At 36.8% G+C, this 13,463-nt stretch overlaps 1 protein-coding gene across 1 annotated transcript in view; it reads right to left on the minus strand.

Annotated features, from left to right (window-relative positions):
- Positions 1-13,463, minus strand: part of Cntnap2 (contactin associated protein 2) — a 2,252,040-nt gene that overhangs the window by 1,882,793 nt on the left and 355,784 nt on the right. The gene's annotated exons all lie outside the window — the stretch shown is intronic.

A 13,463-nucleotide genomic window follows, 5' to 3' on the forward strand; every position in this document is an offset into this window, starting at 1 on the left:
GATGCATTAAAAAATTGAATAGTGAACAAATCTTATTCTTCTTGCCATAGTTGAAAGAACATTTCTTCGAGATCTATCCTGTTGCTGAAATACGAATATTGTTAAGCAGACCAATCAGGCCTCTCTGATTAATAGAAAATTATTAAACAGAGAACCATTGCTTATGAAGAATCACAGCTATGGAAAAGTGGCTCCTTGTGTTTTTTTTACATCCATTAATCATTTAACATGCATCACAATTCCATATGCTGCATTTACTTATTTTACAAAGAAAATTTCCTAATGAAGAACAGAAATCCCCAGTTACCTCCATTATTTGGCAAATCCAAATAACTGGTCTCTAGCCCTGCTCAAGTCTATGCCCAGGTTTTATCAGCATATGGTCACCTGACCATCCAAAGCAGCTCCTTGCACTTTAGAAGATTATTGCAGAACATGAATTATTGTTTTACTGATGTTTATTTCTATTTACACTTTCACGTATATAAGTGTTATTCTTCAACTTGCTTATGGTAATTTCTGTGGGCAGATGTTAGGGCTATGATAACAACTCTATTGATAAATGCTTACTGCGCATGAAGCACAAAGACCCAAGTTCAATTCCCAGAATGTGGGTGAAAAGGTGAGGTATGGTGGTAACTTTTAATTTGTGCTATGGGGAGATTGATATAAGTGGATCCCTGGGGATTTCTGGTCAGCCAGAAAACACAAACCCTGCCTCAAAAAAAGTAAAACAAACAAACAAATTATCAAACAAACAAAAACAATGGGTATTATCTGAAGAAGTACAGAGAAGGCTTTCATCTGGCTTCCACATCTATATACATAAGTACCTGCAGATAAAGGAGCAAACACACACACGTACACACACACTATAGTTACTTGCTGTCTTGAAGAAATTGGCAATTATCAGATGGATATTTCAGATAAAATACTAGGTATAGTTTCATGTATGGGCTACCTAGTATTCTTTTAAAAGGAATAGCAGGAAAATTTTCCAGGTAGTGGTGAGCATAGAAACAATGATAGCATCCCTGCTCTTATAAGGAGGTAAAGGTGAAGAAGATGTCCATAGTAAAGTCTCTTTATTCCAGTACATTGCAGAGCACCTACAAGGCATAGGCAGAATGAGCTACTGACTAGAGGCTAAAACCTAGTAGGAAACAGTTATATTAGACTTTCAGTACCACCTATTTTCTTTGGCAAATAAGTAAACCTTTCAGTTTTGTTTTCAACCTCAATTTAGATTTTTGATTTTTCTTACTTTTACACTTAAAGGAACTTTGTATATAGTTCCCATATTGACATCATTCTTACTGCATAGCACTCTGTCAATTTCTCCAGTGTCTGACGTAATCCCTCTTAAAATTATTTTTTAAAAGTCTCCAAACTAAAAAAAAACAAACAAAAAAAAAGACAAAAAAACAAGAGAACAAAAACAAACAAACAAACAAATACCAGGACCAGATGGTTTTAGTGTAGAATGCTACCGGACTTTCAAAGAAGAGCTAGTAGCAATATTCCTCAAACTATTCTACACAATACACATAGAAAGATCATTATCTAAATCATTCTATAATGCCACAGTTACTCTGACACCTAAACCACACAAAGATCCATCAAAGAAAGAGAACTTCAGACTAATTTCACTTATTAACACCAATGCAAAAATACTCAATAAAATCCACAAACTGAATTTAAAAACACATCAAAAACAGCATTCACCAATATGAACTAGACTTCATTCCATGGATGCTAGGGTGGTGCAATATACTGTTTAATTATCCTTTCTGTGTATATAAGTGCGTATGTATAAATTAATACAACTTGCTGAGTTCACTTAGTGTTGCACATATGCAGTTTTAAGCCTAACAACTCAGGCTGAGATAAACAGCCATCAAGGGTGTGGTTCCTGAGAAGGCTGATTCTCTATCTATGAGCCGTTGCTAATTGTCAGTAGCTAATCATTCCATGAATGAGAAATTGTGAGATTTCCCCATCCACATAACAATATGTTCACCTAAATAAGACCTCACAATGTTAACCTTCCTTAGACCTCATCAGTTTTCATTTGGAAAATGACGAAAGTAATAATTAAGCAGGTTTCAGCATGATTAGGATATACAATGGAAGAAATGTGCATGAGATGCAATTTGTGGACACTTAAGAGCTATTTCAACACAATATCTCTGTTTTTCATGATGGCTAATTCAGGCTCTGTCAGAAAGGTCTTACTGGCTTTTACAGTGACTTGCCTCAGGGATTCTGTACAGTACCAGCCACCTGTCTGGGCAGCTGTCTGTGGTCAGTCCCCTGCATGTTGAGTTTAGAGTGAATAATAGCAGTAGTTCCAAGCATTGCTGACTTCAAAGCTTTGCCTACTGTTCTGCATAAAAACAAGGAAGCCAAACAGACACTCCACAGAGAGATAGGCATTTTACAAAAGAGCTCTCTCTTTTCCCCCTTCTCATTTCTTGTAGAACAAAAAAAAAAATGAGACAATAGAATAATAATAGATGTAGATAATTTCAAAGAAACATCTCTATGAGGTTTCTTAAGGATGTGAAAGAAAAGGAATTGAAATTACAAAATATAAGTATTAAAAGATATTTTTGTTTTACTAATATAAAGACTCAAAAATGGCTATAAGTGTGTTGTCATAGGCTTATTTTTGGATTAAAATATATTTTAAGAAAATATATTCTAAATGCAGGAGGAAGGGTAACCAAGGATTTGTGATGAGAAGTCGTTCTTTCACCAAGGACAAATTGCTATTGTTAGAAACCACAAAATGAGTATTTTCTAGGGATTTCAAATCTCACTATTTCAAAGTTAAAGCATTGGCAAAGCTATATGCCAAGACAGAAGGTCGAAGTCATTCACGCAGCAGACTGCAGCCTCCAATTGTTTAAGTGTGGCTTCGGTGTTTTGAGGATGCTTCCTGGCCTTACATTCGACATTAATCACACAGCAATCTCATCTGCTGAGGTTGATACAGATACATGGCCATCAGATAGAATGCGAAGGAAAAACCTCTTAAACTGCCTTCTGTAGTCATGCATGGGAGCGATTTTAAGATAAGGACAGAAATGGAAGTATAGTCAAATGAGAGATATGAGATATTTTTAAGGGAGTGGTTAAATTTTAGAATGTATGGAAAAATAAAACTTGTATGGTGATTTGCCTTTTAAGAAAAGGCAGATTTTAGCTAAGGGGCACAGATAGAAGTCTTTTAGGATAGGCTTTCCTGTGGGTGGTATGAAAAGGACATCACTTAGAAAATATCTACATTGTCCAAAATCAGAAAGATCTCCTGAGAATTGAGGAAAGGTCTAAGGGTTAAAATTATCTGTAAGTCACAGGTAAAGTGGGAACAGGTCCTAAAGAGTTTGTTTCTTTTACACAGGATCTTCTTGACAGCCATGGTGTAGTAAGGTACAAAAGCAGAGATACCATTATAGGCCTGTAATATTCTAGATAAAAACAAAGGAAAGTATTGTCCACCCCCTACCAAGCTGAGGTCCAGTGGCTTCCCACACCCAGATACTCACCTGGGGCCACATGGAAAGTGTGTGGCAGTCCTCCCATGTCTGCCAGCCCAGAGCACTGGAACTCTGGCGGGACACGGGTTTTCTTCCACTCCCTTTATTCCCTGGCACCCACTGGCCAACACTAGAATATATAGGAATGTTTGCAAAATCAATGCATGAACAAGTTCTATTCACTTGAAATAACTGTTCATATTTTAGTAACACACACACACACACACAGATAAACCACATTACTTAGGCAGCAGGATTTCAAACTCATGAATTCCATGTTCCCTAGATGTTTTTCCTGCATCTGCATTATTGCAATCTCCAGAGATCACTATGAACAAATATAAATTTATGTGTTTTACTGCTATAGACTCTGTAGATCTAGCCCTGGGATCTTGAAGTGTTTCCTATCTGATGTTTTACTACAGAACTTCAGAGGATCAATGGCACAAGCTGGACAATGGGAGGGTTGCAGACTAGCACTTCTTTCCTACGAAGGGAAACTTTGTGACCAGGCACAGCGGTTTGCATTTGAGTGTTGAGAAAAGAGCAGAACTCGGTAAGGACTTAGCATTAAGAACTCAGCTCATCCACCCTAGTGCACCAATTCTGCCCTCCTAAATTCTAACCAATTCACTTCTAATTCTTTGTAGTGCATGTTCAAAATGTAAAGGTTTTGTTTTGTTTGTTTGTTTGTTTGTTTGTTGCTTTTGACTGAAGCAGTGTAAGTCCCAAGCTCTTCTCTTGAACTTCAGTTGATGTAGGAACTAATTCCCTGAACCTTAGACTACTGTGCTGATAATGGCATGATGGTTAAATGAATTGCTCTGCTCTCAGGTTGTCTTCAACCTGCTGTGGCACTGGCCTCACTTCATTTGTGATGTCCTTGATGGATGGACTTATGTTATACCTGAGTTGCCTCTTGTATTCATTGATAAGGGATATTAGCCAAAAAGTACAGAATACCCATAATACAGCCCACACACTTTAAGAAGTTTAAAAAGAAGGGAGCCCCCTCCCCCCAAAAAGAAAGGGGAACAAAATAACCACTTGAGGCAGAGGGAGGGATGCACCTGGGTGGGAGACAGGAAAGGGAGGTGAAAAGGGGGGCAGAACCAGTTATGGGGCAAGACAAGAGAGAACCCCAGAAGGCCAGGGAGTGAATGGAAATATGCAACTTGTGGGGATTGGGAGTAGTGGAACCTCTAGAAAGTCCCAGAGACCTGGAATGTGAGAAGCTTCCAGGACACAAAGGGGAATTACATTAGCCATACCTCCATTAGATAGACAGGGCACCCAGGGCATAGGATGGGGTCACCAACCTATTTCCAAACTCTGATCAAAAATTGCTCCTGTCTAAACAAACAAACAAATAAAACAGCAACAACAACAAAACCACATGGGCAAAAATAAAGGAGAAATTGGAGGAAAGACTGACCCATTCTATGCCCAAATTGGAATCCATCCCATTGGCAGGCAACAAACCCTGACATTATTCCTGAAACTATGTTGTTCTGGTAGACAGGAGCCTAGCATGGCTGACCTATGAGAGGTTCTACCAGCAGCTGACTGAGACAGATGTAGATACTTAGAGACAACCATTGGTCTGAGGTTGGGGACCCCTATGGATAGTTAGGGAAAGGTTTGAAAGAACTGAAGGGAATGGCATCTTAATAGAAAGACCAAAAGTCCCAACTAACCAGAACATCTGGTAGCTCACAGAGACTAAGCCACCAACCAAAGAGCATAAGTGGGCTATTCTGAGGCCACCTGCACTTATGTAGCAGAGGACTGCACACCTAATCCTGTAGAGGCTTGAGGCTCTAGGGTAGGGGGATGCCTGGCATAAGGGATAAAGGAAGAGCACTCTCTCAAATGCAAGGGGGTAGAGAATGGGAAAAACTATGGGAAAGAGGAATGAGAGGGAGCTCAACATCTGGGATGTAAATAAATGAAATAATTTTAAAATAAATACAATTATAAATAAATAAAATTAATAAATTAATTTAAAAAGAAAATTTCTTTTTGGAAAAATATTGTTTTTGAATATTAATCAAGTTATTTCAAATACTGCAGGCAGGTAGGAAAAAATTATTTTGACTTGTATTTGGAGCTAAGTCACCTGAAAAGCTTATTTATTTATATCAAATCATGTTATGTTAACAATCATCTTCAGCCTCCATATGTGACAATTTTCTAGTCTTATAGTTTATTCTTTTTGAAAAGGAGTAAGATACTGTGTTTTTCAAATAAAATGATAAACTTAAATAAATAACATTTACATAAATTCACATTAATAGTGTGTATATATATATATGCAATACATGTATATATATATATATATGCAATATATATATATACAGCCTATGGATTGCAAAACAAATTTAATTAATTATTTTAATCTTTTCCATTGTATCTGGTAATCTGTAAGTAAATTGTGTATGCCCTACTTGTCTGATTGACACAATCAGAATTTAGGAGATGTAGCTCAAATTATTAATCATAATAGTAGCCAAAGTTCTTTGATAATTTTCAAATTCTCCAATAACTTGATTAACATTCAAAAACAATATATTTCTTCATAGAGCACAAATGACAGTCTTTTTTATGTAATGGCTTCATTAACATTGATTCAGTCTAAATAAAGTACATTTTAGTCTGATAGATTTAAATAAAGGGTACACTGTATTTGCATGTGAACTATGGAGTATAGTATAATAAAAAGAACAAATAAGAAAATCTAATTTGATATTATTTATTTAGTAATTTAAGCTGCCCATTCTAAGTATATGTTTTAACCATAAAAAGTGTGGTGTTAAAATTTCTCATTAAGATGATTTGATGTGGAGCCTAGCATGGCTGCCCTCTGAGAAGCCCAACAAGCAGCTGAGTCAGATGCAGAAACCAGAACCCAACCAATAGACAGAAGCCACAGACCGCTGTGGTTGAATTAGGGAAAAGCTGGAAGAAGCTGAGGAGGAGGGCAAGCCCTATGGGAAGATCAGCAGTTTCACCTGACCTTGATCCCCAAGATCTCTCAGACACTGAGACACCAACCAGGCAGCAGATACCAGCTGATATGAGGCCTCCGACATATATACAGTACAGGACTTCCTTGTCTGGCTTCAGTGAGAGAAGATGCACCTAACCATTGAGAGAATTGAGAACCCAGGTAGTGGGAGTCACTATGGAGTAGGGGTGTTGGGATGAGGCATCCTTTTGGGAAGGTGGGGAGGAGGTATACAATAGGGAGCGGTCAGGAGGCAGACCAGGAGGGGATGAAGTCTGGACTGTAAAAAAAAAAAGATGATTAAAGAATAAAAATAAATCTTAAAAATAAAAAAAAGATTATTTGATGTCAAAAATATAAAACAGGTAACCCAATCTCTTCAAATTGATTTCGTGTAAATTAGATATTTGATCCTTAACACATATAAAAGAATTATTTAGAAATAAAGAGTTAAAAATGAATTCTGAAGCAATGAAATGTTAATAAAACACACAATATATTTTTCAATATATTAATCTTTGCAATTAATACAGGGAGTCATAGAATAAGATATTGGCACAAAGCCAAAAATTGCCACATAGCGAGTAGAAAGAGCCTCATTGTAATGGAAACAGTAAAAAACAAATCATTACATATATGAGAGGGAGAATATATGAAAATAATTTGGCACAATATTTCATCTCCAAAATGCATAAGAATCACCTCAGAATCAAAATGAAAACAGTATACTCATAGATGAAATTGTATCAAGGCCTTCTATGGACATTTCTTCAAAAAATAAATACAAATAACAATACATAAGGTTAAAAAATTTCCAATGTCCCAGTTGTCAGAAAATTCACATATATTATCTAGTAACTATTATCGAAAAATTACAGGCAGTTGCCTAAGGGGATGTAAAATTGGATTATGCAAAATGGTACAGTGTTTACTCAAGCAGTATATCTGTTACTCAAAATATTACACATAGAGTTTCCATGAGATCCAGTAATTTTACATGTAGGTATTTGACCCAAAATCATTAAACTTCTAAAATGATTTTAAGAACACATACTCATTTTAGCTCTATCCACAGTAGTCAAGATGTAGGAGCTCTATGCCAGTGCCTGGCAAACACAGAAGTGGATGCTCACAGTCATCTATAGGATGGAACACAGAGCCCCCAATGGAGGAGCTAGAGAAAGTACTCAAGGAGCTGAAGGGGTCTGCAACCCTATAGGTGGAACAGCAATATGAACTAACCAGTACCCCCCAGAGCTCATGTCTCTAGCTGCATATGTAGCAGAACATGGCCTAGTCAGCCATCATTGGGAAGAGAGGCCCCTTGGTCTTGCAAACTTTATATGTCCCAGTACAGTAGAATGCCAGGGCCAAGAAATGAGAGTGGGTGGGTAGGGGAGCGGGGGGGGGTGTATAGGGAACTTTTGGGATAGCACTTGAAATGTAAATAAAGAAATATCTAATAAAGTAAAAAAAAAAAAAAGAAAGAAAGAAAAAGAAAGAAAGAAAGAAAGAAAGAAAGAAAGATGTAGGACCTGCCTCAATGTCCATTTATGATCAAAGCTTTCTAGGCACTAACAGTGGTATCTAATTCCACTAAAATAAAGGAAGATCTCTATTATCCACAAAACCATTAACATGTGTTAAATTAAATTAATCGTTATATAACAGCAATCCTAAAAATTATATAGAATATTTATATTTGTAGGGTGGAAAAGAATAATAGTGTTTCCCAGACATGTAGGGGAGATGAGACATAAATAAGACCAAGGTGAATAATAAAGAAGATAAAAGAAATAGCTAGGTCTGGGACATCTTTCAATCTTTCTTAATCTGATAACTTATGCCTTGGCCACCACAGTATCTCCCAACTGCCTCATCTCTAACTTCCATCCCCTTCTTCTTGATTATTTCTTGAGTGACACATCAACATACAGGCTCTGGTCTGAAGGATTTCCTATTTCCATACTTACAAACATATTTTACTTTGCTAAAATTCTAGTACTTATCACCTTTCCATACTCCCAAAACTGAACAATGCATTCTGTTAGTTCAATTGGTGAGACACATATCATATCATTCTGGGTTATTTTTATGCCAAGGCAAGAGGACTGCTGTTAGTTCAAGGTGAGACTACTATAGAGTCACATGTTCTCTCTCAAAAGTAAAAAGCATCACAGAACACAAAAACATAGTTAAGGAATTCAAACTCAAGAGGGGCTCCCTGCACAATGCAAGTTTGCAGTTAGGAGGGCCATCGGGGTTATCTCATAGTCAATGAGTGAAGAAAAGTCAGAACATATTATTATCTTGTTGAAGGGCTCATTTTCAAAATACATGTAGCCAATGTGATTACTATTATTATTCTGTAAGGAAGAAGACACAGATTCATGGAGTGCATTTAATCACAAGTCCACAGATATGTAATATCTGATAATTAAAAGTAAGTGAAGAACATTTCATCACCAGGCCTGATATTTATGAACATAACGGCCCAGAGAAGAGCACAAAGGAAAACTCATTAGATAATCTTCTCAGGGAAATGTTTGTTAAATAAACAAATGAATGAGAAGAAAATGTGAATCCAAAATCCTAGTTAGAAAGGTGCTGTAAAGGATACAGATGAGGCTTTAGAGGGCTAGAACTAATGAAGTGCCTATAGAATTAATGATCTAGTGAGAGTTAACGTTTTGTTATTTAGTTGTTCAGTAAGATGTTGAGGAGATCATGAGAGAGGGCTAAGAAGAGGAGGGTACTTATTGCTCTTGTAGGATACCCTGGTTTGATTCCAAGCAGTATGTGTTGGCTTATAAATATTTATACCAATGGATATGATTGTCTTTTCTAATCACAACAGGCACCAGACACACACATGGTAGATATACAAATTTGGGGCAAAACACTAATACATATTTCATATAAGTTTGAAATATATATCGTTTATGTTAAATAAAAGTTTTGATTGGTCTCTTGAAATTAACTATTTTGTATAAATTGCTTCTCTGATGATTCTAATGTATAGCCAGGCATGTAAATTAATAAGTCAAAGCTATATCACCCCCAATATTTCTTTAACTAAATCATAAATTGTTCATAGATATTACCAGAGCTATACAGAGAAACCCTGTCTCAAAAAACCAAAAAAAAATTCTTATACATATGAAATGAATGAAGAAATTGGAAAATTGTTTTTAAAAAAGATATTGTAAAATGGGAAATACCAAGCAAAGATAGAGACAAAACATTTCCTCCTGACTATGTCAGTGATGATCTATATGATATACAATTTGATCTTGATTGCTTGTTTTTGATGAGGACTGACTCTGTAACAAAGGCTGGTCCTGAATGTATGGTAATTCTCCTGTCTTTCTTTAACAAGTCCAGTCTCAATGGCCTTATGCTGCCATACAGGCATCATTTTCTAGTCTTACAGAGCTTTTCAAGGGTAAAATGAAGAACCTCGGTGTAGCAGCTGAGGACCTTTGTAAACGGAGAGGGTTTTTTACTGTAGGCTACTGAGATAAGCCACCTCACTCTCCTCGGTAGTGTATGGGTTCACTCACATAAGGTTCCAGAACTGACCCCTGACCTAGAGAGAAAGAATGAAGGAGGTATATCAGAGCTGTCTTCGTTGTAAGATGAAGGTAACTTCTTGTGAGAGCTGATTGAGTAGAATGTGCATCAAAGCACACTGACTGTATTCTCTATGACAAGCAATTTATGATTCAGTCAAAGAAATGTACTGGGTTTGGGGAGGGTCTTCATATCAGCTGGTGTATGCTGTCTGTTTGGTGGCCCAGTGTTTGAAAGATCTTGGGGGTCCAGATTAATTAAGACTGCTGGTCCTCCTACAGGATCTCCCTTCTCCTCAGCTATTTTCGGCCTTCCCTAATTCAACAACAGGGCTCAGCTGCTTCTGTCCATTGGTTGGGTGCAAATATCTGCATCTGACTCTTTCAGTTGCTGGTTGGGCCTTTTATATCTGTGTTCATTCAGAGATGAAGCACCTGACTCTCAAGAAACTGGAGGCCCCAGTGAGTTTAGAAGTCAGGTGGGGTGGGGTGTGGGGTGGGAACATCCATGTTGAGACAGGGTGGGGTGGGGAGGTGTGGGACATGGAGCAGTCAGAAGGTGGATGGGATGCGGGGAATGGAATATGGAGTGTAAAAAAATGAATTGAAAATAAAATAAAATTTAAAAAATGTATTGAGAAAATATAGCTTGGGTTTCTCTTATTATTTTACATATCTTATTATATATTGGAATCATCAGCAGAGCCATTTATAAAAAATAGTAAATTTCAAGATACCAATAAACTATTTTATTTACCATAAATAATATAATATTTACAAATATGTATAGATGATGGAAAGATAAATCAGACTAAATCATTATTTTGTACATTCTTATAGTGAGACTATTTAAAATCTATTTTAATCAACCAAGAGTATAGTAAATTGTCATTGTCATTGACCACACTCACCATGTTATACAATAGAACTTTTGATCTCATTTCATTCAATTTAACTAAAACTGTGTCCTTTGAACAGTAATCTCCTATCTTTGTCCAATACTTCCCACATCACTGATGTTTACTATTTATTTTCTACTTTTACAGAGAAGGCTTTAAAAATGTTAAATTTGTTTTCCATCATCAAGATTTTCTTTTTTAAATTCAGTAGACATGGAAAGGGAACACTTGGGAGCACATCACATACACTAATAGGAGAATATACAACTCACAGCTCATGCAATTTTGCTGATGACTATCTCTCTTATTTCACATGACTTATGCATTATTTATGCATCACTTTTTGACTATTTTTGACCTAAGGAGTATCAGTCTGATAAAATAACAAATGTTAGCTTTACTCATCTATGATTTAGTAAGTGGGTCATCAGAAAGCTAAGTGTCTGATATTTACCGAGTAATCTTGGGAATGGTTTGTTACATCTGAGGAGGTTAATGAATGACTAAGAGACATGATAGAATCATTGTCTGTAGGACCCAGTGTGTTTAGAGTTTTGAGTGTTTCTTTTACATTGCCATTGAATGCAGACACTTAAGTGTTGATGCTTTGAGATAGTATATTAACTGTTTGTCTTGTTATGTGATAAAGTGTCCTTTCCAAAGCAGTCTCAAGAAAGACAGCATATTTTGTTTTGCATCATGAATGCATAGTAAATCATGAATAGGAAGGCATGACAGCAGGAATGTGAGTTAACTGGATAAGTTGCATCTGGAGTTGTGGATTAATAAATGGGATGAATGCTGCTACTCAGATCACTCTCTTCTCTTTATGGAGTCCAGAGCCCTAGCCACACACTGATAAGCCCAAAGTGAAGGATGGTCCTCAGACCCTAAGTTATTCGATTTGAACATCCCTCCCAGACACATGCAGTTACATGCTTCCATCTTAGCTCTAAATCTCATCAGGATGGTGATCAAACTGTCCATTACAGGTGGCATTTACATGTCTGCATCCCTGCTATCGTTCATTCTGTAGCTTGTGGCTTCTCTTCCAATGCTCAGCACTTAGAGATAAGCTGTCAGGGAAAATTTTCTTCACCACACTAAATTAAACAGAACATACAGTTGCCACAACTCCCAATCAAACCAATTTGAATCAGAACCAAACAAGACATAGGAGCTGAATAGGCTTTACTTCCTAGAAGGATACACCCTGCCTCTCTCTGCCTTCCTGACTTTTTGTAGGAAATCTAACCTATATCACTCTTAGGATTTGAATGATAAGAAAAAGTGTTTATTTTTGTTGCAATATTAAAGTAATATTTCTACACTTTGATTGCAACTTCCTGTAGTTTAAGGATGCAGCTAGTGTTTTCTTATTAAAACAATTGACTAAAGCATCATGGGGAAGTCAAGATACATTTTTTTAGTATTTCACTCAGGAATGGTACTCTCAAGACAAGGAAATCCATGGCCCTTCTAGTGACAAGGTTATTTAGCAGATTCCTATTGTCTTTATGACACATGTATCATGTCCCTTGTCTTTTTCAGTGACAAGTAAATAGGATCTGTTGGTGAGGCAGCCTACATGTCAGCAATCCCTTCCCTGGATACTTATCTTTTACAAATGTCTATCACTCTGTGCCCTGTTGTTGTAGTTAATAACCTCCCTCTCTGATGCTCAACATGTGCAGCACCAAAGCAGAATAACAACAAAGCACAGGAAAGCATCAGGCTTAGGGAAGCCTGTGGATGTAAGAACCATCCCCACAGAGCGAGAATAAAGTGATGGAGATTGCTGTAAACTCCCACTGTCATATGGCACATTTTCACCATTTCTTCAGAACATTCAGAGCTACTTTTAATACCTCATGATATAATGATGTTCCCCCAAAGAGTTTTGTCCAAAGTTTGCCTCAAATTGTTAAAGCCATAGCCTAAATAGATCATTCTTTATTATGCCTAAAAGAGAAAATTTGTATCTATATTTATACCTCTACACACACACACACACACACACACACACACACACACACACACACACACACTAAGACCAACACACTGATTAAAGAACATTCCATGAGACTTGAATTATATGTCCACTATATTTTTCTCAGAGAAACTCTTGATGGATAATCATTGTATCTACCTCATCATACCTTTTTCTTGACAAGAGCACCAACATTTATATTCCATATGATTTTAGCTTTGAGATGAAGGAAAGCAACTGGAGATGGAAGGAATGAATTACTACTGCAGTTTTTATGGAAACTTGGAGTTACTTGGAAAAACTAGCTTAAGGGAGAATCGTGTAGCATAACTGTGCTTTAAAATTTTTCTAGACTTAAGGATGAGGAGATGGCTCACTAGATAAAGTACTTGCATGAGAACAAGATCCCGAGGATCATAATTTGATCCCAGAGTACACAATTACAAAGCCTAG

Source organism: Mus caroli, unplaced genomic scaffold (genome assembly GCF_978045245.1).
Source record: "Mus caroli unplaced genomic scaffold, Mus_caroli_1 scaffold_7, whole genome shotgun sequence".
NCBI classification, from domain to species: Eukaryota; Metazoa; Chordata; class Mammalia; order Rodentia; family Muridae; genus Mus; species Mus caroli.